The sequence below is a fragment of the Lynx canadensis genome, chromosome D4 (assembly GCF_007474595.2).
Source record: "Lynx canadensis isolate LIC74 chromosome D4, mLynCan4.pri.v2, whole genome shotgun sequence".
In the NCBI taxonomy this organism is placed as follows: Eukaryota; Metazoa; Chordata; class Mammalia; order Carnivora; family Felidae; genus Lynx; species Lynx canadensis.
In genome coordinates, this window is record NC_044315.2 from 74,505,571 (window position 1) to 74,531,532 (window position 25,962).

At 46.8% G+C, this 25,962-nt stretch overlaps 2 long non-coding RNA genes across 4 annotated transcripts in view; one reads left to right on the forward strand and one right to left on the reverse strand.

Moving 5' to 3' along the window:
* LOC116738429 lies at window positions 1-17,243 on the reverse strand. Its single transcript, XR_004344365.1, has 2 exons — window positions 16,914-17,243; window positions 1-251 (listed from the first exon to the last, which is right to left on the reverse strand). It is a non-coding gene; the product is annotated as an uncharacterized LOC116738429 (long non-coding RNA).
* The window catches only part of LOC116738428, an 18,557-nt gene continuing 5,901 nt past the window's right edge, over window positions 13,307-25,962 (forward strand). For 2 of the 3 annotated variants that reach the window (XR_004344364.1, XR_004344362.1), the window contains exons 1-2: window positions 13,350-13,477; window positions 22,846-23,027. This is a non-coding gene — a long non-coding RNA (uncharacterized LOC116738428). The other variant, XR_004344363.1, reaches the window with a different exon arrangement.

A 25,962-nucleotide genomic window follows, 5' to 3' on the forward strand; every position in this document is an offset into this window, starting at 1 on the left:
TCATTACTGAATCATCTCTTTATTACAGTGAAACTTCACAGTGGCATTACTTGCCGTGGTGCAGAGCCAGAGGGCTTCATTCTGGGTCTTTTGGGGCAGCCGCCAAGAGGGCTTAGCTTCGGAAGAGGTGATGCATGCCCTTGGCAAGTGTCTGTCACCTGGGACAGCTGTGCAACAGTGGCAGAAAACTTCTCAGGAACTCCTGGTGGGCAATCCCTCTTGGTGCTGAGCTGTATGCTTCCTCCCTCCTCCTGCAGGAGAGTGGGTAGAGTCAAAGGAGTCCTGGGTAGTGTAGGGTAGCATGTAATGCAGACACAGATTGTGGGCTTCCCCCATTCCTTCCAAGATGTTTTCCCCTTAACACCAAGTCATCTGGGAGGTCCATGGCCCCAAAGATTACTCATCCTTAGGTGGATTCACACTTCTGCTCTTCCCACTCAGGGCAAATCACTTCCCTTCTCTGTGTCTCGTTTGCTCGTGTCTAAAATGGCAGCCACAACTCCCACCTTGCCCAGGGCAAGAGGAACCGGTGTGGATGAAGTTGTTACACTGTCCTGTGTGGTGTATTTTGGAAGGAGATCTGCACCTTCCCTGATGTCATACCAGGCTGCCTGTATGTGGCCACCCACATCTCTGTGCTCCCTTTGTGAGCTTTTATGCTCACAAAGCTCCATCGTTTTACCTGACCCGGAAGGGGATGGGGTAAGTAGACTGGATGATAAACAGGCAAGCTCTTGGCCTCTGAACAGCAATACCGTTTATTCTGTCTCCTTAGAGCACACGCAGATCCCAGCACAGTGCCATATATGCATGGAAGATGGTGCATCAATATAACTGGGTTTGAGTAAGAATCTATACTTATTGTTGCCTTGCTGCTTGAAAGATGTAAACAGAGGGGTTGTAAGGAAACATACTCTCACATAGTGCTAAGCTATATGAGGACAGAAGATAAGGCAAACACCAAATTCTTACAGAAAAACAAATTTTTTTTTTTAAGAAAGATATTCAAGATTCCTAAATCAGTAGATTTCTCCACTGGTGTATCCACATCCATTCTTCCAGTATTTTCTCTGTCTGCTAATAGGCAAAGTAGCACCATCAAAGGGGTGGTGCCTCCGTATGTAACATACAGCAACTTTTCCATTTCCATCATCTGCCCCCCCCCCGAATGTGCTTTATCGGTGGCCTCAGTGGATAAATGAGAAAGTGCTCTTTGTGAAGGAAGGTTTGAGACCACAGATAGTTGGCACCCTTTTCAGGATGATTCTTTCCTTAGCCTTATAACTGACTCACAAGACAGTTTGTTAACTCCCTGGGGATATGGAAGAGATGATTTCTTAAGACCGTTCTGATGAAGTGCATCTCAGGAACCAACAGCAGAAGACAAACCCTCTGGTTTTGGTAGGGGGTGCTGGAACCCCACAGGAGAGCTTATGGGCTTCTCCCACATAAGTCAGTTCGACATGAGGGGTTGAAGCCCACCTTGCAACCACCTTGCCCAAATATGGGCAAGGATACTTTCAAGGGGAGTCAGCATAATGACTCACTCATGGGTCTTAACTGTGTGCCAGGTAGTGTACTCAGTGCTTCGATCTGGAGCAACTACCTAGGATGAAATCCCAACTCAGCCCTCTGTCGGCTGTGTGACCTTGGACCATGGCTTCTCTGAGCTTCAATGTCCATGCCTATAAACGGGATCATAACTCCTCTCTGAGTTTTTTAAGGATTCTTTAAGATGTTGAACCCAAAGTTCTGGGTAAACACTCAATACCTAGTGTTGCGCTTTGTTTTTGTTATTCGGACATTTTATACAAAATTCAGGACAGCCATGAATTTTGTGGCAGATGGAGCATTCTCCTGGTGCTGGGTTTCAGTGCCATGTTTGGATTTTTTTTTTTCTCCCAAGGGGAGAGATAAATACTTGAATCTCAAAGTAAGAGGATTTCTGAGTTGGAAATTGAATGAGTCAGATTTATAGAACTTTGGTTGCAAATCCAGTAACAATGATTTCCAGGTAGATAAAGGCAAAGTTGTTGATCTAGGCATTTTTTGAAAGAAGCTGTTCTTATGTATATTAAATGGAAAACACTTTTACTGTATAAAATTTGAAAGCCTTGAGATATTGTCCCAGCCTACAAGGGAGTAGGCAGTTTCATCACAGAACTGTAAGGCTTTATAACACTGTAGAAGGCCTAAATCAGTCTCCGAGCAAACGTTTCTTCCCTGTATAAAGTGCACACATAGGCTATATAATTCGATGGTGGTAAATTAAAATGTACTTTTCTCTCTTCTCACTCTAAACAGGGCCACATAAACGTTGCCTGGCTGGATTTTGGGTATCTGACTGCTTCCTTCTTATATCTTTTTGGGTCATAAGCTTCCTTGTCCTGGGTCCAGGGCAGGAGTCAAGTAGCATAGTTAGATCTTTGTTCTCTGACCATGACTAGGTGCCTGAAGGTTATAGCTCAGGTCAGACTGAGAAGCTTCCGGCCCCCAAGACAGCCACTTCTATATCACTTGAAGAGCAGCAGTGAGAGAGCTTAGATAGCTCTCTCTCTATGTATCTGACATTGGTTTGTGCTTCATGTGTGTCTTTTTTTCCATAAATGCTTCCAGACCGAAGGGGAAATATCACCTGGGTGTATAAACAGGTGTATCTCTGCCAGCATCTGATGGAAGGCTAACCCCTTCAGAATCTTCACTGTATGATCCTGGAAAAGGAAAGTGCCAGAAGGGACTTAAGAGGACATGCAGACCTACTCTTTCCCTTGCTCCATTATATAGGTTGGGATGCTGGTGCCCAAAGAGGCGGCTATGAGACTAAGTTCTGGCCAATGACATATAAGCAGTAGTGTCCTATGTGACTTCTAGAAACATCCTTTTGTTCTTCCTCCATCCTGCTGGCTGGAATGTGAAGGTGATAGCTGGAACTTGAGCAGCCATTATGGATGATGAAGTGAAAGCCATTTTGAGGATAGTGGAGCATCTAGATAAGGACCCTGAGTGCCTGACTTTGCAGACCATTATACAACTCCTGGAATGCCCACCTCTGGGCTTTGGATATGAGAGAATAAAGCCATGTGTTTAACAGGCTTTTTTTTTTTTCTAAAAAATGATTTTGTCAAATGCACCCGGATCTTGTCTTTAATGATATTCTATCTCATTCTGCCTTCAGATCAGTTTTCTTGTTGTTAAGAAGACAGAATTTAGGTCTTAGGAGTTCTGCTTAGGGGATGGTAGGAGAAGGTCCTCCTAGATAAAGCGGTGGTCTGTGTGTCCTTTCCCGTAGACTGGGACGCCAAGAAGAAGACCAGGACTGAGTTTCCTCTGTAGTTCAGAGTTCAGCATAGGAAGTATAAGACACTGGTAAATGTTGTTGGGTCTTGTATCAGTTACTTATTGCCACAGCAGTGCTCAGTAATAAATAGCCACAAAACCTCAGTAGCGTATGACAATGCCTGTTTATTACTCGTGTCTGGGGTGCTCAGCTAGTCAGTTCTGTTGAAACTGGCTCAGCCTGGTCACACATCTGGGGAGTTGGCTACCTACAGGATGAGTTTGGGTGGCCATGACTATATAGCTGGGGTCCCTCGACTCTGCTTCACATGTCTCTCATATCCCAGCAGGCTAGCTCTCACTTGTGGAAAAGGCCACAAGTAATGAGTGAAAACATGCAGGCAATTTTTCCTGCCTCTGCTTGTGATGTGTCTGCTAATATCCCATTGGCCAAAGCAAGTCCCAGGGCAGGACCCGAAGACAGAGTGGGAGAGCACTCCACTGTTAACATGGCAAAGGTATGAGCATAGAACAGGATGAGAATTGGGGCCTTGATGGATCCAATCTACTCCAGATGGACAACTGAAGGGATAGAGGGATGGATGGAAAAAGAGAGAAAAAAGGCAGACAATGGGAGGAAGTTCTATTCACCTGTGTCCATCACACAGGCAAAGGAGGCACACTAGAGGGCACTTTCCTAAGTCTCTAATGCTCTCTCAGGTTAGCCACTCTGGGGCCATCTTGGTTTGGGGACTGCCCATGGCGCGTAGGGGCTGGAGCTTCGTCACAGACCCAGGTTGTGGAGTGTTTATATTATGACTTGCTTCTCCACCGGGGAATCTTTGCTTCTGTGTGAGTCATTATGAAAGGCTTCACAAGCTTTACCTAGGGGTTGGGAAGAGTCTATTTTGGAGACAAGAAGCCTTTTCAGAGAGAACAATTCATAACACGAAGACAGTTGTGCTGTGGCCTGAGAACTGAACTAAGGAGCAAAGGACCTGGGTTTCAGTGGTGCCTCTGGCAAGTCAGACAAGAGCTTTTCTTGGGTAATTTCTAAGTACTACAGTACTTGTCAGTAAGAGAGGAGGCTACATTTTCTCTCAGTCTTCATGTCTGAGCTCCCGATTAATATATTCTTTAAGAAGATGAAAATCCCCATACTTTTAATAAATTTGGTAATTTAGTTTTCTGTTGTCAATATATTGAAGATCCTTTACCGTTAGTTGTTTCAAATACTTTCACAATAGTGCTTAAATATTTGTGTAAGTCATAAAATGATGGCCAGAGTAAAAATGTAAAGTCATAAAATGATAGTTAGTGTGGACATTAAAATAAAACATCGCTAATGTGGAAATTAATGATTTTAAATTTCATAATAGCCGATGCAAGAGATTTAGCAGTTAAACGTGACCATGTTTTCCTCAAAGATGGAGAAAAATTTAATTTGTTTTGATGGTGTTAGGATGAACACACTTGGTCATTTTCTTTCTTTTGTAGAAGTGATTCTGGCAGTTTCCGTGAATCTTCAACCCAAAGTGAATGCTTTGTTTGCTTAGTTGGTTTATTTATTTATTTTATTTTATTTATTTATTTTATTTATTTATTTATTTATTTTAATTAATTAATTAAAAAAATGTTTCTTCATTTTTGAGAGTGCATGAGAGAAACACAGAGCACGAGTTGGGGAGGGATGGAGAGAGAGGGAGACACAGAATCCGAAGCAGGCTCCAGGCTCTGAGCTGTCAGCACAAAGCCCAATGCAGTGCTCGAACCCATGAACCGTGAGATCATGACCTCAGCCAAAGTCGCATGCTTAACCGACTGAGCCACCCAGGCACCCCAAAGTTATTTGAAATGCAAGCGAAATTAAATCCAATTCCTTGGCATCTGAAGATCCTATTGGTTTTTCAGGGTCAAGGGCAAGAGCACCAAAGCAGGACGATTTCTGAGTAGCTGAATTCTGAATGCCTGAGATAGGCTTTTCTGATCCTTCCCTAACCCTTAAATTTTGGGAAACACTGAGGCCCAGAAGAGGAAAGAGATGTGCCCACCTGCATCTCAGGGTTCTACCTGGAACACTGGATCCTCATCTTGGCCCTCTGCGCATTGCATCAGATCACCACCCTCCATCCTACACAGTTCGTGTCCCTTTAAACTGTGACTTGCCAGTCCCTAGAAGACTAATTTCCAACATATTTCTATATCTGCTTTCAGAAGAGAGGGGGAAGTGGAGCAATAGCTATTTCATTTCCTCATGGCTGGCTTTGGAATGTCGAAGAGATGCCTTCTTTGTCTTGGTGCACAGTTTGTGATTTCACGTTATTACGAATGCAGGGTGGGGAAGAGATTGAAGGTGTCCTCACCCAGCGCTGACAGCTGAGAGATGGAGGGGCTCCCGGGACCGCCTCAAATCTTTGATCAGAGGGCAAATAGATCCTAAAGGAGTGTGGCCCAGGGACTCTGGCCCTGTCACTTTGTTTCACACGGGACAACAATGCCTGTGGGCAGAACGATGCCTTCTAATACAGGAAATTCACCTGCTGGTTCCTTGAGTTGAAACCTTGCCTCTGGAGTTTTACTTCTTCAGAGAGAATCTACAGTCCCGACCTTGCTTGCTGACAATGGCCAGGACTAGGCTTCTGGGCCACAATGAATGACTTCTTTTTCTGTATCTTGTATTCTTCTAAATAGGATGAAACTGACTGCGTTTCGAGTACTGGTTTGGAAGGCATCTGGGGCGCTGGGGTTTGGAGTGAGTCTTCAGAGACCCTGAACTCGCATGGCTTTCTCATCAGAGTCTGTACAATCACTTTCCCTTCTTTGACCTCAGTTTCCCCACTGCTAGAGATGTTACCCATGTAGATATCATGCCAGGAGACTAGAGAAAGGCTGAAAAGGAAGAGCTCTGGGTCTTGTACATGCTTCAAGCAAAACAGTAAGCTGGAAGCAGCTCGAATTCTAATCAACTTTCTAAGTTGAGGATACATGCAAGATTGTGCTCAAAGCATTCTGCTGTTGCAAAGGAAGCCTAAACTCTTTCTCACCTCTTACAAACGTGGTCTATCCTTGCTGTCTGAGAACTTCTGTTCCTGAACATTCCCAGGGACATGAGAGGGGGCAGTGAGGAAACATAATTCCCCAAACCCTTCCTTGTCCATAACATCTCAGCAATGAGTGGACTTTCCTTCATCCTCTTACATGTGAATCCTTTCTTCGTATCTCTGGTTGTTGGCCCTGGTTTGAACCCCTGAAGATCTCCCGAGTAGTGATTAGTCTCAGGAGCAGACTTGTTTTGTCCAAACTCATAAGAGACTGATGTGTAAACTAGATGCCATGGTATCAATTTACAATCTATATAAATAAAAAAATTGTCAATTTTTTATTATATGATATAAAAATATTGATTAAATTTTGAGATTAGGTTTTAGATGGAATACCCAAATAGCAGGCAGGGTCTGTATTTTATTATTATTTTTGCTCGATAATGCCACAGAGCAAATACCCTCCTCTCCCCATCAGAGGCTTATAATAACACATTTTTCTTACAGATTTGCAGCCAGTTCATGTGGCTCTGTTGGGCTTAGCTTGGACCAGCAGTTGGGGTCTGCTTTCCATGTCTTCATTCTAGGCACCTGAACTGAAGGGGTAGATGTTACTTGGGGCAACTCTTATCATAGCAAACAGCAGGAGCATAAGAGATACGAGTAGAGGCATATGATGCCTCTTAAGGCTCTTGTTTGGAACTGGCACTCTGTCACTTTGACCCATGTCCCATTTGGCTAAAACAAGTCTTATGGACAAGTCCAGTGTTGATGGGCTTTTCTACTCAGAGGTGACATCAAGTCACAAAGCAAAAAGGATACATAGTCCTAATAATAATTATAGGGCAAGGAAGAATTGGGACTAGCCATCCACTCTACTACAGAGAACTATGTTATGTTCACATAGTGGGGGGCACTGGGGAGTCATTCATCTCCCAGAGTGACTCAAGCTATGAACTTTGGTTTCTCCAAGAGAGATTGGAATTCTCCTAAAGATGGCAGATCTCAGGAGCTGAAAGTCCATTTGTCTTATTATCAGTCTTAGGGAGTAGACTGAGCTCTAGATTTGACAGTTTCTGCCACTTTCATGGTCTGCCTACAGGAATGCCACTCAATGCAGGAGAAAAGGGAGTGAAAATAGAGTCTGGACAGGGACAGGAAATCGAGAGTGACCAGTCCACCTACAGTACCGATGGCAGACACCGCCCAGCAAGTGTCCTGTCCCCTGTTGAGCTCCTGGTCCCCATGGTCTTCTCAACAAGGAGCTCCACGCAGCCATTGCGGACCCATCCACCTGAGAGGAAATCTATTTGCCGTCCTTGCGCTAAGAAGAAATGTGTATGGGGCCACAGATAGAATGTATGTTGTGAGAAATCAGCAAGGAGAGAGGCCAGGTGGTGGAAAGAAAACAGCTTGGACCTGGGAGGGATGTGGGTGCCAGTCCCAGCCCTGCCGGTTCCCTCCCGTGTGCCCGCAGGCAAGTGGTCTTCCCTTCTCTGACATCAGTTCCCCCTTGCTGCAGCTCACATCTATGATGGAAGATATGGGGCTTAGTCTTGGCTTAGCTGTGTGTCCCCAGTCAACTCGATGGGCTTTCAGATCTGGCATGTTTTCTCATCTGGCAAAATAGGGTCAAATTGTCTCAAGTGGTTGGGACAAGAAACCGCTCTGTAAACTCCGAAGTGTCAGAGAAGGGTGAAGGGCGTTCATCCCAGTTCTCCGTTTTGATCAGTCCTGGAAAAGCCAGGACTCTGCCGGCAGTCGGTTTTCCAGTTGAGCCGGCAGAAGCCAGCCGACTGGATCCCGAAGCTTTTGGGGGTCCCTTCCTGTCTGACTTTGATGCTTTTGCCAACTTTCCTCCCAGAGAAGGGGAAAGGCCCCACTGCACATTGGGGTGAGTGTGCATGTTGGAAAAAAACAAAACAAAACCCCACCACTTTCTAGCCTGGGGCCTCTTGAGAGGGAAATCAGGGATGCCCCGAAATTGAGAATGTGGCCGAGAACTGAGGCCGAGTTGCTCAAAACACGGTTATGTGACGGATGCTCAGTCATATCAGGACCCAGAAGACGCACAGAGCCCTGCCCTGCGGGCTGTTTGAAGGTCACAGCAACTTTACCCTGCTGGGAAACGGACTCAGTGTCTCTGTTTGTGGGTTCCCTGTGCCGAGGGCTCTGGGTCCCCCGTTCCCACTGCTGCCCAGCCGTCTCTCTCACCCACCGTCTGACATCTGCCCCAGAGCCCCTCCTTGTAGGGACGACTTTTAAACGTAATTTTTTTGTGTGCTCTTTTTTTGTGTGTTCTCCTTAAAATCAATTTTAATGGGCCAACTCCGCACAAGGAAATGCAGCTGTAGCCTGGGGGCCATTCCAATCTAATCGAATCTGGGCCAGAGAGGAGCCTGTGACTCATCTTGGGCAAGAAGCTGGTCTTTCTATTTTGTTGCAACCCCCCAGGGGTAGTGAAAGCAGAATGGCTCCTGTCACTGCTCTGGGGTCACCAGGCCACTCAGGAGGAGGAAGGGAAATGATTTCAGCGGAGGACCTGCTATGTGGCGTTGAATCTAAATCATGCCATTTAAACCTCACATCACACAGCACAGGAAGGGAGGTGTTATTACCACCCCTGTTTTGCACATATGGTTGAGGGAGGGAAAGAACACAAGAAGGGGGGAAGGGATCCGGGGGTTCCCCTCCTGAGGACAGGGGGAATGAGTAGCCCCTTGGCATCTTCTTTGTCAACCCCTGTGCCTTAAAGAGTATATGTGGTAGAAGATAAGGTGTCATTCCCACTCTGCTCTGTCTTTGGGAAAAACCCTTTCCTCTCTGGCCCCAGTTTCTGCTTTTGTAAGATAAAGTCCTTAGTATTGAAGTTCTTCTAGCTCGAGAATCCTATTCTGCACACCTTTAGTGCTTATGTCCCTCCTCCGGCTCCAGAACAGCCTGAACTTCCTGGAAGGCCGGCCTCCATCTCAAGGGGTGATCCCACCATGAGAGGTATGACCTAGATGTTGTAGGAAAGACAGTGAATGACTCTGACATGGACCGAAAAGATTACTGGGTGTCTGCAGTGGAAAACTAGGTGTCTCTATGAGGCCTCTGTGCCTTTCACTGCCTTTGAACTATTTCACAACTCTTTCAAAACAGGAGCAATGCGAAAGGTTCTTGTCCAGGGATATGCAAATGATTTTTTTTTTTTTCCGGTTGGAAATACAGTTGGCTTACCACACCCCCTGTGGAATAAGCCAGTTGTGTATCTATTTGTGAATTCACTGCGGCATTTCTGGTTTGTGTATATGTGATTCTATAAACCAGTCATGGGCTCCAGCTGGTTTCCTCACTAATTAATGAAATAAATAAACAAAATCTTTGATACATGTTTATTTTATATTTCTGTGAGAGTTATGATTATATATCTTTAAAACAGAGATTGCCCTTGGATGCCTGGGTGGCTCAGTTGGTTAAGTGTCCTACTTCGGCTCAGGTCATAATCTCATGGTTCACGAGTTCCAGCCCCATGTCAGGCTCTGTGTTGACAGCTCAGAGCTTGGAGCCTGTTTCTGATTGTGTGTCTCCTTCTCTTTCTGCCTCTTCCCCGATCTCTCTCTCTCTCTCACTCTCTCTCTCTCAAAAATAAATAAATATTTAAAAAGTAAAAAAAAAAAAAAGAGAGAGAGAGAGATTGTCCTTAAATGATATATAGCTAACTATAATACAAGTCTCTTTGGCATTATTGATGGGTAAGGGTGGAAAGTGAGGACGTATAAACCTTTCTCTACTTCCAGCCTAGAAGCTGATTTTCTGGTTCAAACTCTTTCCCACGAATACTCTGTCCCCTGGTTTCTCTCTTTGTGTTCCCTGGGAGGGGATCCATCCTTCCTAACTCTCCACCTTGAAGCTACCCTAAAAGCCTTGCTAACCTACTGCCTACTCTGTGTCCAGATCTGACTCACTGTGATCCCTTCCATGGGACTGTGGTGAGGTTTCAGTTAGGTTGCACCTGCCTGCGGGTACTGATCTGCAGTCACTCTAGGTACCACCTGAGATGGTCCCTCCAAGGGTGGGTGGCTTGTGCCTGTGCCATATTTGTTTATGAGAATTGGGCTCCTCCAGCTCCAGGCCACCCCAATTCCCCTATGTGGTCCTTAGCAAGGCGGATGGAACTCTCTACAACTTAAAGATGGAATCTGGACCTGAAGAGCCAACCAGACCAGGGTGTTAGGTGTTTCCGTGTCTGAGACTAGGTAGTGGTACTTTATGAGGCCTCCAGTCTTTCCAAGAACATTCTTCTGCATTCTTTCCTGCCTATGAAATATATTTCCAACTATTCTAAGTTGGGCCCGACAAGTAATTGCCTTGAACGAGGCAGGAAGAGCTTGATTATCTTCCACTTTATACACGAGGGATATGAGCTTCAGAGAGAGGAAGTGACTTGCCTGCCCAAGGTACATGTAGCAGGGAAAGGATCCACCCCAGGACACAGCAGACTCCCTGTACCTCTATAGCTATACTTCATTTTGATCTCAGGCTGCCAGCTTCCCTGAGCCTTGGCTGTTTAGGCTTTTGTATCCTTGGTCCAAGAGAATCTGAGCGAGGGAGAGGACGACTCCATTCCACCCTTCTGTTTGGGATAGCCTTGGAGAGGACGACTCCATTCCACCCTTCTGTTTGGGATAGCCTTCTACGCTGCTGTTACCTGATGTCCTTTGAGATGAACATAAAAGGAGGTTCACTGCTTGAATAGGATCCCTGGGCAGTGGGAGCTCTGGGGTTCTCCTGGTCACTCTCTCTGGTAGTGTCAGCTGGGATGCATTTGGCTGCAGGTACCAGAAAACTCCATTTACAGTGACCTAAAAATTAGGGACTTAGTTTTCTTATATAATGAGTTTGGAGGTAGGTGGCTCATAATCAGGGTCAGAGATCCTACGATTCTAGCCTCGCTGCCCAGTAAAGTAGCCCCTAGCCACAGGCAGCTGTTGAAATTTAGATTAATCAGAGTTAAATAAAAATAAAAATTAAAAAGAATTCAGTTCCTCAGTCATGTTAGCAGCATTTCAATGGGTAGTGGTTACTGCATTGAGTCAGTGAAGATAGAACATTTCCATCATCGTGGAAAGTTCTACCCGGCAACCGTAAGGTGGCTCCTGAAGGGGAGCTATAGCGTATGTGTTCAAAGAAGGAAGAAAAACAGAACGTGGTGGTGCTAGCCATGTTTGTACCTTCTTATCAGGAGAGAAATGCTTTTCCAGAATCCCTACAAGACTTCTGCCACTGTCTTAGTGACTGGAACTGTGTCTCCTGGACCTTCCTGGCTGCAAGGGCATGTAGGAAAATGAGGATCTTGAACAGGGTCAGGTGCTTTGTGGCCCCAAACAGGACTGGGGTTCTGAGGGCAAGAAGGAAGGGGACGGGATATTGAGCACGTGATTCTGCGGTGGGGAGAGGCTTCTATTTTCCTGGCCACCTCTCCTGGGATTCTCTCTGCTCAATTTGTTCTTTCAGCCCTTGGATCGCCTCTGTGTGTGCTGACTTAGTCTACCCGCTCTCCCCTGCCCATCTTCTTCAATCTGCTCAAAAGACAACAGCAAAAGCGCTCATACGAGGCTTTTGTGTGGAGCACACTCTAGCAGAGGTGTGAAGGAGGTGAACGGGGCTTGGATCCTATTAACGCAAGTCACTCAATGCTAGCATCGGACCTTCTTGATCTCACCCTTCTGTCTGCACCACGTTGCCCGTCTGCTCTCCTGTTTCTGCTCTAACCTCCTCTTTGTACCCATCCTTAGAACCTGCCCCCACCAACCCCTGATTCTCTCTCTTTTTTTTTTTTTTTTATTAAGTAGAGCAATTTAGGCCTGGGGAGGGGGCGTCTCCCTTTGCATAAAGACTGTGCAGCAATGGCGATCTTCCTCAGCACCCTCCATACCTGCCTTTTCACTAGTGCAAGAAAATCAGGAAAGGCTTTGAAGTATCAGTCTATCCTTCCTCTCTCCCTACTGACTCTGCCAGAGAACAGGGCCCTGCACAGATGTATCTTTCCTCTGGCAGGAATGTTTTCACCTGTCTTTGGGAGGAGAAACAACCACAGCCAGTTTCGATTTTAAATAACATGTTTTTCTTCTATTGCATTGATATATAGCGTTTGTACTATTAAATATTGCAAATGGAATGAATCAATTATTTTGGTTAAGAACTAAGGGTTAACAGATTTTTGAAGCAATAAGAAGAAAGTATTCTTTTTTTTAAAGCTTTTGTTTTAAATGTTTATTTAAATGTTTATTTTTGAGAGACAGAGCATGCACAGGGGAGGGGCAGAGAGACAGGGAGACACAGAATCCGAAGCAGGCTCCAGGCTCCGAGCTGTCAGCACAGAGCCCGATGCGGGGCTCGAACTCCCAAAGCACGAGATCATGACCTGAGCTGAAGTCGGATGCTCAACTGACTGGGCCACTCAGGAGCCGCTAGGAAAGCATTCTCAGTTCTAGAGCCACAGGGGCACAGGAGTCAGATCCGAGTGTGAGTGACAGTCCTGATTGCTGAGTGACCTCGGACAAATGTACTATAGGCTCTTGGGACCTCAGTTTTTCTATCTGTACAATGGGAGGGTTGGATGAATCCGACATCACAGAGCATGGCCTTGTGGGCTAATTCTGTCAGAGGCCCGTTTGTGTGTAGCTTTGAGTAAGAATGATTTTTATAATCTTCAAGGGCTTTTGAAAAATAAAAGGAGAGCGAATGCAACACACCAAACCTGACATACTTATCACCCGGCCCTTCACAGAGAAAATTTGCCCATCCCTGGTTAAGATGGGCTCTGGGGGTTTTTCCCACCCTCAGAAGTCTGGGGTGCTGACAGCCTAGGCGTACAAGGCCTTGTGGGGCTCCAAAAACGCCAGCGGTTTCCCCTATTTCTGGGGTCAAAGGGAAATGGGAGGGGACATGACTAATCGGGGCCCGGGGCTGGGAGCTACAGAGGATCACTTTACGGTAAAGCTGCTGACAAGGTCTGCGCAGAGAGATCTCCCCCAGCAGGTGAGCGGCGGATGGACACGTCAGATCCTGGAAAGTGTGGGGCAGAACATCCGGGCTTTCGAGCAGCAGCCGGGCCTGCCCACCTTGAGACTGAGATCAACTGGGCCGCGCTGCGTGTGGGGAGCAGGTTGGAGGTGGGTGAGTCGGGCCAGGGGAACTGAGTCACATTCACTGTCCCGTGAGGAGAATGAGGTCTTGAACTCCTCCCCAAGTAGTGGATTCCATGTGGGGACTTGCACCTCTGGCCTCCCACTTGGAGGCCTGTGGAACCAACCTTTTTGGGACACGAGTCTTCATTTGTGTTCATCCCCAGTGTGACTGGGTGGGCAAGTGCCTGCACTCCTCTGAGACTCCATTTTCTCTACACTAAGGTGGTGTGAATGAATCTGTAGACCTTCTTGGGTTGTGGAGAGGCCAAAGGGAATATCAGTTACAATCAGAAAAGTCCACCAAGGCCTCAGAGTTTCTGGTGGAGATTTCTTGAGCACTTACGATGTGCCAGGCACTTGGGTAAGCTCTTTATTTGCATAGATATTTATATAACCCCTGAAACAACCCTATGATTATCCTTGTTTACGAATGGGGCGGCTCTAGGTCACTTGCCATTTAAACCACAGCACTGGGTGGGGCGCTTGGGTGGCTCAGTGGGTTAAGCGTCCACTCTTGATTTCATCAGGTCATGATCTCATGGTTCTTGGGGTCGTTCGAGCCCCACATGGGGCTCCATGATGACAATGTGGAGCCTGCTTGGGATTCCCTCTTTCCCTGTCTCTCTACTCCCCCCCTGCTCAATCTCTCTTTCTCAAACTAAATAGATAAACTGAAAAATTTTTTAAAAAAAATTAAACCACAGCACTAGGGTTCAGTCCCAGGGCCATGTGACCCAGAGTGTTCTGCTCCTAGCCACTTTTCAAGACCTAGAGAGACAGTACATTTCTGGAAGTGATGCTTACAGTGGCTCTGGAGTTTCTTCTCCCACCCACGGGAATGGCCAGTGTTGCTTCATACCTCATGTATGTTGTCTCCTAGGATTTTATCTTGGCTCCTGACAGATCATACGGATGATTAGGCTCATACACTTATTAAAGCTCTTAACCGGAATGTTTACAGTGTTTAGTAATTTGAGAGAAAAGAGAAAAGACAGATGTTCTTGGAAAATAAACACACACACACACACACACACAACACGGAATGCAATGCAACAAAACAAAACCAGCCTCAGCTGAAAGAGAAAGATAGCAACACGAAGCCAGCGCAGATGAAATTCTGACGTTATACTTCAAGTGAATTTTATGCCAGTAGAAGCTTTTAAAATCCTTTGATTTCCTGTTACCTTTCTCCTAGCTAATTGTCATCTCTTTTTCTGCCCATTCTGGGTGCTGGTGGGATGAAGGCATTTTCGCATCACAGGTGTCCTGTCTCATCTGAATAACGATCATCCCCCCATGCAGTCATGCCACAGACTCTCCTGACTTCTTTTATTCCCATGATCTTCCTTGGGTTTTACAGAAGCCTTCTGAGATCTGGAAAGCATTATGTTTATTGTCCGTGAGAGGGAAAGGGAGGCTTGGGGAGGTTAAGTGACTTGCTCAGGACCACAGCACAGGCAGAATTTCTAGGACTCACCAACGCCCCACCCCGTCACCTCCCCCCGCCCCCCCCCCCCCCCCCCCCCCGGGGGAAGACAGCCTTCCTGAATTCATGGCGTGTTGGTCTGCCAGCAGCAACCACCACAAACGCTGGCCGACTGTGCTTTAGTTACTTCTCCTCTTTTAAATTTCCTGACAACCCGGTGAAATAGGTATTTATTGTTCCTGCAGGTTAACAGATGGGGAAACGAAGACTTAACAGATATGGACAGTTGGCCAAGTTTACCCAGCCAGTTAGAGGTGGAGGCAGGATTTGAACCTCGCGCTGCCTGACACCAGAACCCATGCCCTTGCCCGCTGTCTTCTATGCCGTTATTGGCACAGTGGCGGAGGTTTAAACGAGGGGGAAGGGGGAGTCTAGGATGTCTTGGTTCCCTAACGGACTGAGATCTTATTTGGTCTGTTGGAGAGCTGGGGACTGAGTCTGCTAAGTGACCTTCAAGACTGAAGCTGTGTCTAGAACCTTCATGTGTTCAGAAGACCCCTATGTATGACGGCGGCTGGAAGGACGGTCTAAAACCAGCAGCAAGTCTTGTCAGTTTGGGCACAAGGTGTGTGCGTGCATGTGTGTCTTCTCCCTTTGCTTTGTTCAGCTCAGGATTCAGGAGTTAATGGCATTCATTAAGGCCTTCTTCCAGATCTTCAGCTCTCTGCAAGATGCATATTTATGGTCTACGTTTTAGAGAGGAGGGGCTGGAAGCTTAGAGGCTTGTGTGCCCAAGGTCACGCCGCTGGAAGGTGCAGAGCGGGGATTTATACCCGCGTCTCTCTGGTGCTGCGCCATGTCCCCTGCTGCCTTTCTCTGCCTTCTCTTTCAGTCCAGGGCCCCCTTCTGTCTCAAGTGGCATGCCCACCATATTGTTAATCTGACTTGTCCCCAGGCCCAGCTTCTGGGGAAGTCCCTGGTGCACCCAGACAGGAGAAAGCTCCATTCCCAGAGACCCAGATGCTGTTCCCGTGCACATGATGCCAGGTCGGCCAGCTCCTGGCTTCCAGTCCTCATTCCCTCCCCAGCGTCGTGTGGGACCTGGGCAGGCCGTCCCCTCCAGGGTGGGTGGCAGTGGCAGCTAACACAGATGCCCAGCCCTTCACCCTTCCATTCATTCTCTACCTGAACCACAGGCTCAGACACCTCATGGGTATTTCCCCTTCCGGGTGGGGCCCTGGGTTCTGTTCCCAGCTCTGCCAATAATCTTTGTGTAACCTTGTCTCCACGCCTTCCCTTGTCTGGACCTCAGCTTTTCTGTCTGCGTTAAATGAAGGCAATCCTTAGCGAGTTTCTAAGGCATGAAGCTGAGGCTTCTGGCCTCTGCATAAAATTCTGACTTCCTCTGTCCTTTCCATTTTGATCTATGTTAACAAAAAACAGCTCTCTCAACCCCCATTTTGCTGTTGTTGGGGGGGGGGGCGGTATTTTTTCTTCTTGTAGTGTGACCTGTGCCCAAACATAATTGACCACTCTCCTCTACTTGGCCCCCAAAAACGGGGGAGTGAAATTCAGTTTTGAGGCCACTGCGCCTAACCAGCAAAGTCTCCCCCCACCCATGGGCACCAGCTGAGTTCCTACCAGCACACGGGAATGAAGACACACACATTTCCCACCCAGGGGACTGTACCTATTTCCGTCACCAACCTTGTCCTCTCCCTCTAATGAGTGCTCAATTTGTGAACAATTTCAAGAGCTCATTTTAGGGAAAAGCCCATTTTCCACCTGGCACAGATCTTTCTTTTGGAATCAGCTTTGGAAACTACAGCCCAGGGGGAAAAGACTGCTCTCTTTGCTTTGCCAAATGCTTGGTCTTTTCCCTAAAGGGTGTGGCTGCAAAAGCGTTCCTGTAGCCGCCATGACCCCACCCTCACCTCTGACTGGAAGCATGAGTCTGAGATGGTAAATGGGACATCAGACTTGGAGTAATCTTACCAGGCTGCAAGAACAGCTGCTACGTTAGGGGCGTGTGGTTCCATTCTTGGCCACCTGGTCCTTTACGCTGCACAGCACCTCCTGGCCGGGATGGGGATGTTTTCCTCATGTCCTTGGAAGCAGCATCCATCAGCTACTCCTTTCCTCTGACCAACTGAGTTCTGGAGGTTTGCAGAGAAGCCCGAGGTCTACTTTTTGTCCTCAGGGGGTGTCCCCTTGAGACAAATAGGTTTGCTTGCAAAAAGTGCAGAGTTCACCAAGCATGGTGGGCAGAGGCTGCACTGAAATTACTGACTTGAGCCTGCCCCGCCCACAAAGTCTGGGGCTGCAGGCTCTTCTGGGTTTGTGCTAACCACCTAAGGCTTTGCAGATCAAAAGTACATTCAGCTATTTGGCCTTTGGGGGCTACAGGGTAGCCTGGTAAAGATCCCACTTTCATGGTGTCCCTGCCTTGCTCCAGAATGCTCAGTGCTTCCTTGTAATTGTTTTTATGTTTCTATGTAACAAAATTACTCCCCCAGCCAGTGTTGGAGGAGGGGGGTGGGGTGGTTGGGAGCCTCTGCAGCTGGGTGGTTCTGGCCTCCGAGTTGTATCCGCACACCTCAGCAGGGGAGACAGATTTGTTCACAAACACGGTAACTGTGATTCGAGCCCCCAACTTTGGGCATAAACGTGGTGCACAGAGAAATATTAGGAAATATATTTTAAAAAGCAAAAAGGCCCAAGAATCCCCTGAGATGGGTGTATCCAGTTTATCCTGAGAAACAAAACATTTCCAATACTGTGGAAACCCCTGGGTATTTGTTCCCTATTACATCTCCCCATCACCTCTTCACCCAACAAGAAACGAGTTCCTAGAATAAGGTCTTTATCAGCCCCAGTCATTTCTCTTATACTTTGACTGCATCAGCATGTATGTATCTACATAGCATTGCTTTGCGGTCCTTTATGTGAAATTAGGTCATGCTGCGTGTGTTTTTCTGCATGATATTTTATGTAGGAATAGCTTTGTTCACCCATTTTTAGCTGCTGTATAGTATTTCACCACGTGGATATACCATAATTCATTCATTCTTTTGTTGATGGACACTGGGTTGTTTAGAATTCCTTCTGAATTAATTGCAGGAGCACTCCTTGTCCTGATTAGCAGGGAGTTTCCTATCTCCCTTTGGACTCAATGTGTTACCTCCCACAATGGTTAGGAATCTTTGTGACTTTCTTAGGTGTAAGGCGGCCGCGATGAGTTCTGCTTTAGAGCTCAAAGAATTCCTGGCTGCCCTCGCTTCTGTGATAGTTACGTGATGTCACTACTCAAAACGTGTTCTGTGTGGCTCTTTGTGTCCTCGTCGCTGATATGAGGGCACCCTGGAAGCACAGCTGAGCTGGTGAGTACAAGCTGAAGAGCCAGAGCCTGGAGTGTGAGCCTGGGCCACCGCTGGTCCCACACAGGGGCCCAGTCATCAGCAAAGCTGTCCCTGCAGTGGGGCACAGGGACAAAGGGCTCTGATCGTCTACGAAGAAAGCCAACTGAACCAGCAGACCCTCTTTAAAAAATTTTTTTAAATGTTTATTTATAACCCTCTTTTAAAACAAATAAGAGAATTCAGCAAGATCGCCAGACATAAGATCAACTACTAAAAATCAGTAACATGTCTCCATACCAGCAAATACCAACCATAAGATACAATGGAAAGGATGATGTCATTCATAGGAGTTATCAAAACTACCTGGGGATTCACTGATTAGGGAACCAACAAGTCCTCTATGGACGAAACATTTAAATTTAATTCAAGGACATAAAAGGAAGTCTTGAACAGATGAAGAGATATTTCATATTCATGATAGAATAATGTATTATCGCACCGATGTCAGTTCTCCTCAAATTAATTTATAAGTTTAATGCAACTTCAGTCAGAATTCCAGACAGATATGTTGAGAAGTCTGACAAACTTATCCTGAAGTTAGTAAGTATAAAGGTCTGCAAATAGCTGAGTCAGCTTTTAAAGAGAGGAGGGACTTATCTCCTAGACATTAAAATATATTAAAAAGTCATAGGGGCGCCTGGGTGGCGCAGTCGGTTAAGCGTCCGACTTCAGCCAGGTCACGATCTCGCGGTCCGTGGGTTCGAGCCCCGCGTCGGGCTCTGGGCTGATGGCTCAGAGCCTGGAGCCTGTTTCCGATTCTGTGTCTCCCTCTCTCTCTGCCCCTCCCCCATTCATGCTCTGTCTCTCTCTGTCCCAAAAATAAAATAAACGTTGAAAAAAAAAATAAAAAAAAATAAAATCAACTGTTAAAAAAAAAAAAGTCATAGAAGAATTACTGGGTTCTGACTGAAGGACAGGGAAACAGACCAATGGAAGGTGGCAGAGAGCTCAGAGATAGACCACGCCTAGAGGGAGCCTGATCCACAGATCAATGGGAAAGGCTCCAATGACTTCTAGATGGCTTTGGAACACTGGCTGACTACATATATCAGCATAAAACGGGATCATTACTTTCCCTGGAACACAAAAGTTAAATAAAGCTGATTGGATAAACACAGGTGGAGACTTTTGTAACCTAAGGGTGACGAAGTCTTTTCAAACAAAACCCACACAACACAAAGTTGAATGAATTTTATGTTTTTAATCAAAATTATGGATTTCTAATCAATGGGATTAGAATCTAATGGAAAGAACCTATAGACCAGTGGTTCTCAATGGGGGGAGGGAGGGTGATTTTGTTTCCTCCCCGAGGACATTTGGCAACATCTAGACATTTTCGGTTGTCACAGCTGGGTGGGAGGTACTACTGGCATCTAGCAGGTTGAAGCCAAGGGTGTTGCTAGACATCCTTCATTATATAGAACAAACCCCTGATGAACATGTATCTGGCCAAAATGTCAATGGTGCTTAGATTGCAAAATCCTGTTGTCATCAGCAGGTGCCACCTCTAAAACCTACGTGTGACTAAAACCCAGAATATTCAAGTACTCCCATAAATTGTTAAGGAAAAGACAAGGAACCCAACAGAATTTTTGGGCAAACTGTACAAATAAGCAATTCACAGAGAAGGAAAACTTAATGGCTCATAAATATTTGAAGAGTTGCTCAAAGGCACTAAGGATTAGATACGAATTAACACAACAGTGAACGGTTACAAATTAACATAATATTAAGCTGTTTATTTTCTACTGGCTGGACTGGCAAAGGTGGAAAGTTGGATAAGGTCAAGTGTTCCCAGGGCTGTGGGGAACCTGGGACTCTTGCACACCATTGGTGGGGTGTAGACTGAGATCATGATTCCGGGAGAGCCACAAGGCAGAATGTAGATGAGAAATGTATCCATCTGCACTGGTGAGCTCCTAGGTCCTCTACCCAGGTCTTAAGGGGCGGACTTCAAACATGTTCATGGCAGCATTGCCTTTGGCAGTCGGATGACTGGAGCTCTTTGGGGTATACCACTGCGGGGGATGGAAAAGTAAACTATGGTGTAGGCACAAGAGAAAATATTATGCAGTGGCCAGAATCCACAAACTAGTTATACACGCACCAACATGGATACATTCTAAATAATTGTAAGAATGACTTGAAAAAAAAAAAAAACCAGAAATGAATTGGAACATAGTTAGCTTTGAATAATGTCTTTGCATAGGTTGTTTGGGCAAATTGAAAACACGTGTGCACAGATTTTTTTTTTTTTTTACCAGAACGTGCACACCTGTGCTTTAAATGAACCTAAATCCATTCTGTGTCTTGCTTTGTTCACTCAGTGCTGCTGTATCAGTTAATGCTACTTCAGATCTTCTTGTGTGTCAGGCACTATTCTTTTTATTACCTTCCTTCTTATGCCACAGTAGGTAATTATTTTAAAGAGTTTGGTATACAACCATGTGGTGGGGGGATAATAAAAAGTAATAAAAAAATTAAACAGGAGAGAGGCGTTGTATTTATGAGTCTTCTTAGGCTGTCAAAACAAAATACCGCAGACTGAGTGGATTAAACAGTAGAAATTTATTTTCTCTTACTTCTGGAGGCTGGAGGTCCAAGATGGAAGTGTGGGCAGGTCTGGTTTCTCCTGAGGCTTCCTCCATGGCTTGTGGATGGCCACCTCCTTGCTTTGTCCTCACATGGCCTTTTCTTTATGTGTCTTTCTCCCCAGTGTCCCTTTGTCTTCTTATAAGGACCAGTCCTATTAGATTAAGGCCCCACTTTATAACCCCATTCAACATTACCTTCTTTTTTAAAATTTTTAATGTTTGTTTATTTTTGAGAGAGAGAGAGAGAGAGAGAGACAGAGAGACAGTATGAGAGGGGAGGGGTAGAGTGAGAGGGAGACACAGAATCTGAAGCAGGCTCCAGGCTCTGAGCTGTCAGCATAGAGCCTCACACAGGGCTCAAACCCATGAGCTGTGAGATCAAGACCTGAGTCAAAGTCAGACACGTAACAGACTGAGCCACCCAGGCGCCCCACATTAATTACCTTCTTAAAGGCCCTATTTCCAAATCCAGTAAACCTGGTGGTTAGGGCTTCAACATATGAATTTGCATGGGAAATGACTCAGAAGCTAATAGGCCTGTTGGTTTTGAAGGGGGCTAGAGGGCACATCTGGGATAACTGTACATTCTGTCTCCTGATTCCAGGTGCTCGTTGTGCAGGTGTGTTTGGTTGATGGAAATCCATTGATGGCACACTTATTTTTTTTTTTAATTTTTTTTTTACATTTATTTATTTTTGAGAGACAGAGAGAGACAGAGCGCAAGTGGGGGAGGGGCAGAGAGAGAAGGAGACACAGAATCTGAAGCAGGCTCCAGGCTCTGAGCTGTCAGCACAGAGCCCGACGCGGGGCTCGAACCCACAAACCGCGAGATCATGACCTGAAGCCGAAGTCGGACGCTCAACCGACTGAGCCACCCAGGAGCCCCGATGGCACACTTATGATTTGCATACTTTTCTGTAGGCATATTATCCTTCAAAGAGTGTTTTAAAAAAGGGTTGAGTTTTAGTGATTGCTTTTACTGTATTTGCTGACATGTTTATATGGACTTTCTACTTCGATCTTTTACTGTGATATTTATTATATGAACTTGCTAGGGTAGCCATGACAACATCCCACAGATTGGGTGGCTTGAACCACAGAAATTTATTTTCTCACAATTTTGGAGGTCAGAAGTCCAAGGTCAAGATGGCAGTAAGGTTGGTTTCTTCTGAGGTCTTTCTGAGGGCTTGTAGATGGCCTTCATAACTTCTTCCCTCTGTACCTGTCTGTGTTCACATTTTCTTTTCTTTTCTTTTTTCTTTTAATTTTTTTTTAATGTTTTATTTATTTTTGAGACAGAGAGAGACGGAGCATGAACGGGGGAGGGTCAGAGAGAGAGGGAGACACAGAATCTGAAGCAGGCTCCAGGCTCTGAGCTGTCAGCACAGAGCCTGACGCGGGGCTCGATCTCACGGACCGTGAGATCATGACCTGAGCCGAAGTTGGACGCCTAACCGACTGAGCCACCCAGGCGCCCCTCTTTTCTTTTCTTATAACATTACTGATTCTGTTGGATTAGGACCCACCCTAATGACCTTATTTTAGCTGAATTGTCTCTTTAAAGACCCTATTTCTAAATACAGTCACATTCTAATGTCCTGGGGGTTCGGGCTTCAACATGTGAATGTTGGGGCTTGGGGGGCCCTCAGTTCATCTCGTAATAGCTAAATTATGTTCATGGATTATCTGAAGGAATATGTTTGTGGTAATATTTAATCATAAGGGATTTTAAACATTGCTGAATCCAAATTGCTAGCATTCCATGTAAGATTTTAAAAAGTCTGTGGCCACATTTAAATTTGTCTTACGTTTTATATTATGGTGCCATCGCTATCAGGTTTAAGCATCAAGGTTATGATAGCTTTATAAAACGGGATAGGTAATTTTTGCTTTTCATTATCTTCTGCAAGACAGCTGTTGGAACTTCATTTCATGTGTGCCTTAAAGGCCTGATGAAACTGAAGAGTGAAAATCTTTCACCTCAACAAAAAAGGGGACTCAAAACAGGGGGACCTCATAAAGGCGGATGAGGAATAGTGCCATGAATATGTTGCCTACACGCAAGGTCTCGTTGCCACCTCCTCAAAACATACAAGGTAAGAACAAACCAAGCCAGATGAAGCTACTTTCCTGCTCAAACTCTATAGTTGCTTCATTGCCCTCGGGAAAGAGTCCGCTCTTCACCACAGCCTTCTGGGCTCTATGGGTGTTGGCTCGGCCAGCCTGCCTTGTCTTCCACCCTGAACCTGGAACAGGCTCCAGTGCATGAGTTTTTCTCTCACTCCAAGGCTTTTGCTTGGAATCCTGCTCCCCCCACCCCATCCTCTCCCCTGTAGAACTCCTCCTCTAGTTCCCAACTCAGATGTCACCTCCTCCGGGAAGCCTTCCAAACCTGCCCTCCCACCCACCTACCGGCTCATTGAGATGCTCTTCTTCTGTGCTTCTCATGCCCTTCCAGCTCCCCGCAGCCTCAACCCTGCCCATCCCATCTCTCCCATTGCTGAGGCCCTTCCATGGCCTGGGCCTATAGTCGTGGGCTCCAGACAGACTGCGGGATGAACAACAGCCTGAGACCCACAGAGTCACATCAGGGAAACAGCCTTCCCCTAATTAAACATGCAAAGAAATGAGCGTCAGTCTTGGCTCTGAAGGCCATTTTTTTTTTTAGAAGACGGTGGCTCTCAAAATTAAAGTTAAACACCACCCAAACACATTCTTATTTTGCAGTGAGAAGGAGTTGGGTGTGTGTGTGTGGGGGGGGTGGGGTGGGGAGAAACGCACCGTCCTACTCCCCCTCCCTCAAAGCACAGAGCCTTCGGGAGGCAACTTCTTCCGGTGGGCCCCAGGGGCCAACTGAGACCGGCTCCCATGCTCTCAAGGGAGGGCTCAAGCCTCTAAACTTTGCCCTACCTCCTTCCCTTCTTTTTACCTTGAATGGGCCTGTTTGAAAACAATCAGACTCTTCTTTGAGCCCCAGAGGCATTTATCCCTTAGGTGACGGCCTGGTAGTATCCTGGGGATCTTGTAGGATGGGATCCCCTCCTATCCCTCCTGCAATGTAGATACACTGAAACAGACCAGAGAGGGGAAGGGGCTTGTCTCTTCCACCTCCTGGAGGCGCAGAGGCAGAGGTCTGGACACAGGGCTCTTCCTGCCAGGTGGAGACTCTCGGTAGTGTGTTCTAGGCCCAGTGTGATGCCAGGACTTCCCACCTGAGCCACTGGCTCCCTTCTTTTATGCCATGTCTACTTTCCTGCTCTGGACTGGATGATGTCCCCCCGCCTGCCCCACTGATATGTTAAAGCCCTAACCCCCAATGTGACAGTATATGGAGCCAGGGCCATTAGGGAAGTAATTAGGTTAAATGAGGTCTTAAGGGTGGAGCCTGGATCTAATAGACTTAGTGATACTAGCAGACTCCACCACGCGAGGACACAGCAAGAAGGTGACCCCTCTGCCAGCCAAGAGGGGAGCCCTCCCCAGAACCCCACCATGCTGGCACACGGACCTCAGACGCCAGCTTCTAGAGCAGTGAGAAAACAAACTTCTGTTCTTTAAGCCACCCAGCCTGTGGTCTTTGTTCCAGCCCCAGAGCTGAGACCCCTCCCAGCCCCTCTCTGCTCTGCTCTTCCCCTCGCCCCTGCTGCTTCATCTGTCAACACTCGGATTCCTTTTCTTCCTGAGATCCAGAGTGTTAGCCTTCTCGGAGGTTTCCCCCTTTACTCCCTGTCCTTCCCCTCCTTTTCTCCTGTTCCCCCTCTTTCTTCTCTTTTCTGCGCTCTGACTCTCATTTCTGCAATTGTAGCCTCATCGTTTATCATTTTCCTCTGACCCCTACCCAGCATCTCCTGCCACCTCCTGGACTTTTCTACTTGGACATTCTGCTGTCAGAGACGGGCATCCACTCTTCCCTCCTGGACCAGAAAATTCGTGCCCCCTCCCGACTTTCCAGTTCACACCGTTGGCAGCCCCCCCCCCCCTCCCCGAAGCAGCTGCATTGCTTTGGAATAAATTCCCCAGCCACCTTGGCCCTCCCCTCCCTCTGGGCCAGAGAAGAGTGGGTGTGAGGTGCAGCCTTAGGGAGTGGTTAGCAAACTTGGTCGAATAGTCAAAATGCACAGCTGCTGTAGCCACAGGATTTGAATAGCTGGCGGGAGGGGCCTCTGTGAGTCATGAGGGACAAAACCACGCGGCCCCCACCTCTTGTGTTTCTTCTTGGAATCGGCTGTGTGGGTGTGAGCACCCTCTCACGAAGACCTCTGACGCGATGCGTCCTGAAAGGAGACGACCAGCTGACCTGTACAGAGCACTCTGCACTTACAAAGCAGGTTCACACATCTTGCCTCATTTCCACCTTACGATGACCCTGTGGGGCTGGGATTGTTATTCCCGGTCAAGAGCTGGAGCGAGGAGGCCCTGAGAGTGGCTGGCCATTATGGGTAGGTGGCTGGATTGGTCTTCCTACTTAACAGGAGGAGGAAAGAGCTCTTTCCCTGTCAGGGTCTCGTCAGTTGTCACCTCCATACATGAGGGCAGTGGAAGCTTGGCTCTGTGGGATGATTTGCTCAGTTCTTCCGCTGCTCACTGCTGTCATGAGGGTCCAAACCCACGTGGTTCTGACTCCAAAGTTCATGGATGCACAAATTCATTAGGTGCCTTGACTTCCAAATCCCAGGACTTCCCATTGACTCGGAAGGACTTCCCAATGGCTCCTGAGCTGTGTCTTGTCACCCTGTCACAGTGGTTCCCAGGCTGGAGGGTCATTGTCTCTATCATTACCCTCACCTTTGGTACTGCTTCTTCTTCTTTTTTTTTTTTTAACGTTTATTTATTTTTAAGAGAGAGAGACAGAGCATGAACGGAGAGAGAGCAGGAACAGAGAGAGAGAGAGAGAGAGAGAGAGAGAGAAGGAGAGAGGGAGACACAGAATCTGAAGCAGGCTCCAGGCTCTGAGCTTTCAGTACAGAGCCTGACTCGGGGTTGAACCCATGAACTATGCAATCATGACCTGAACTGAAGTTGGGTGCTTCA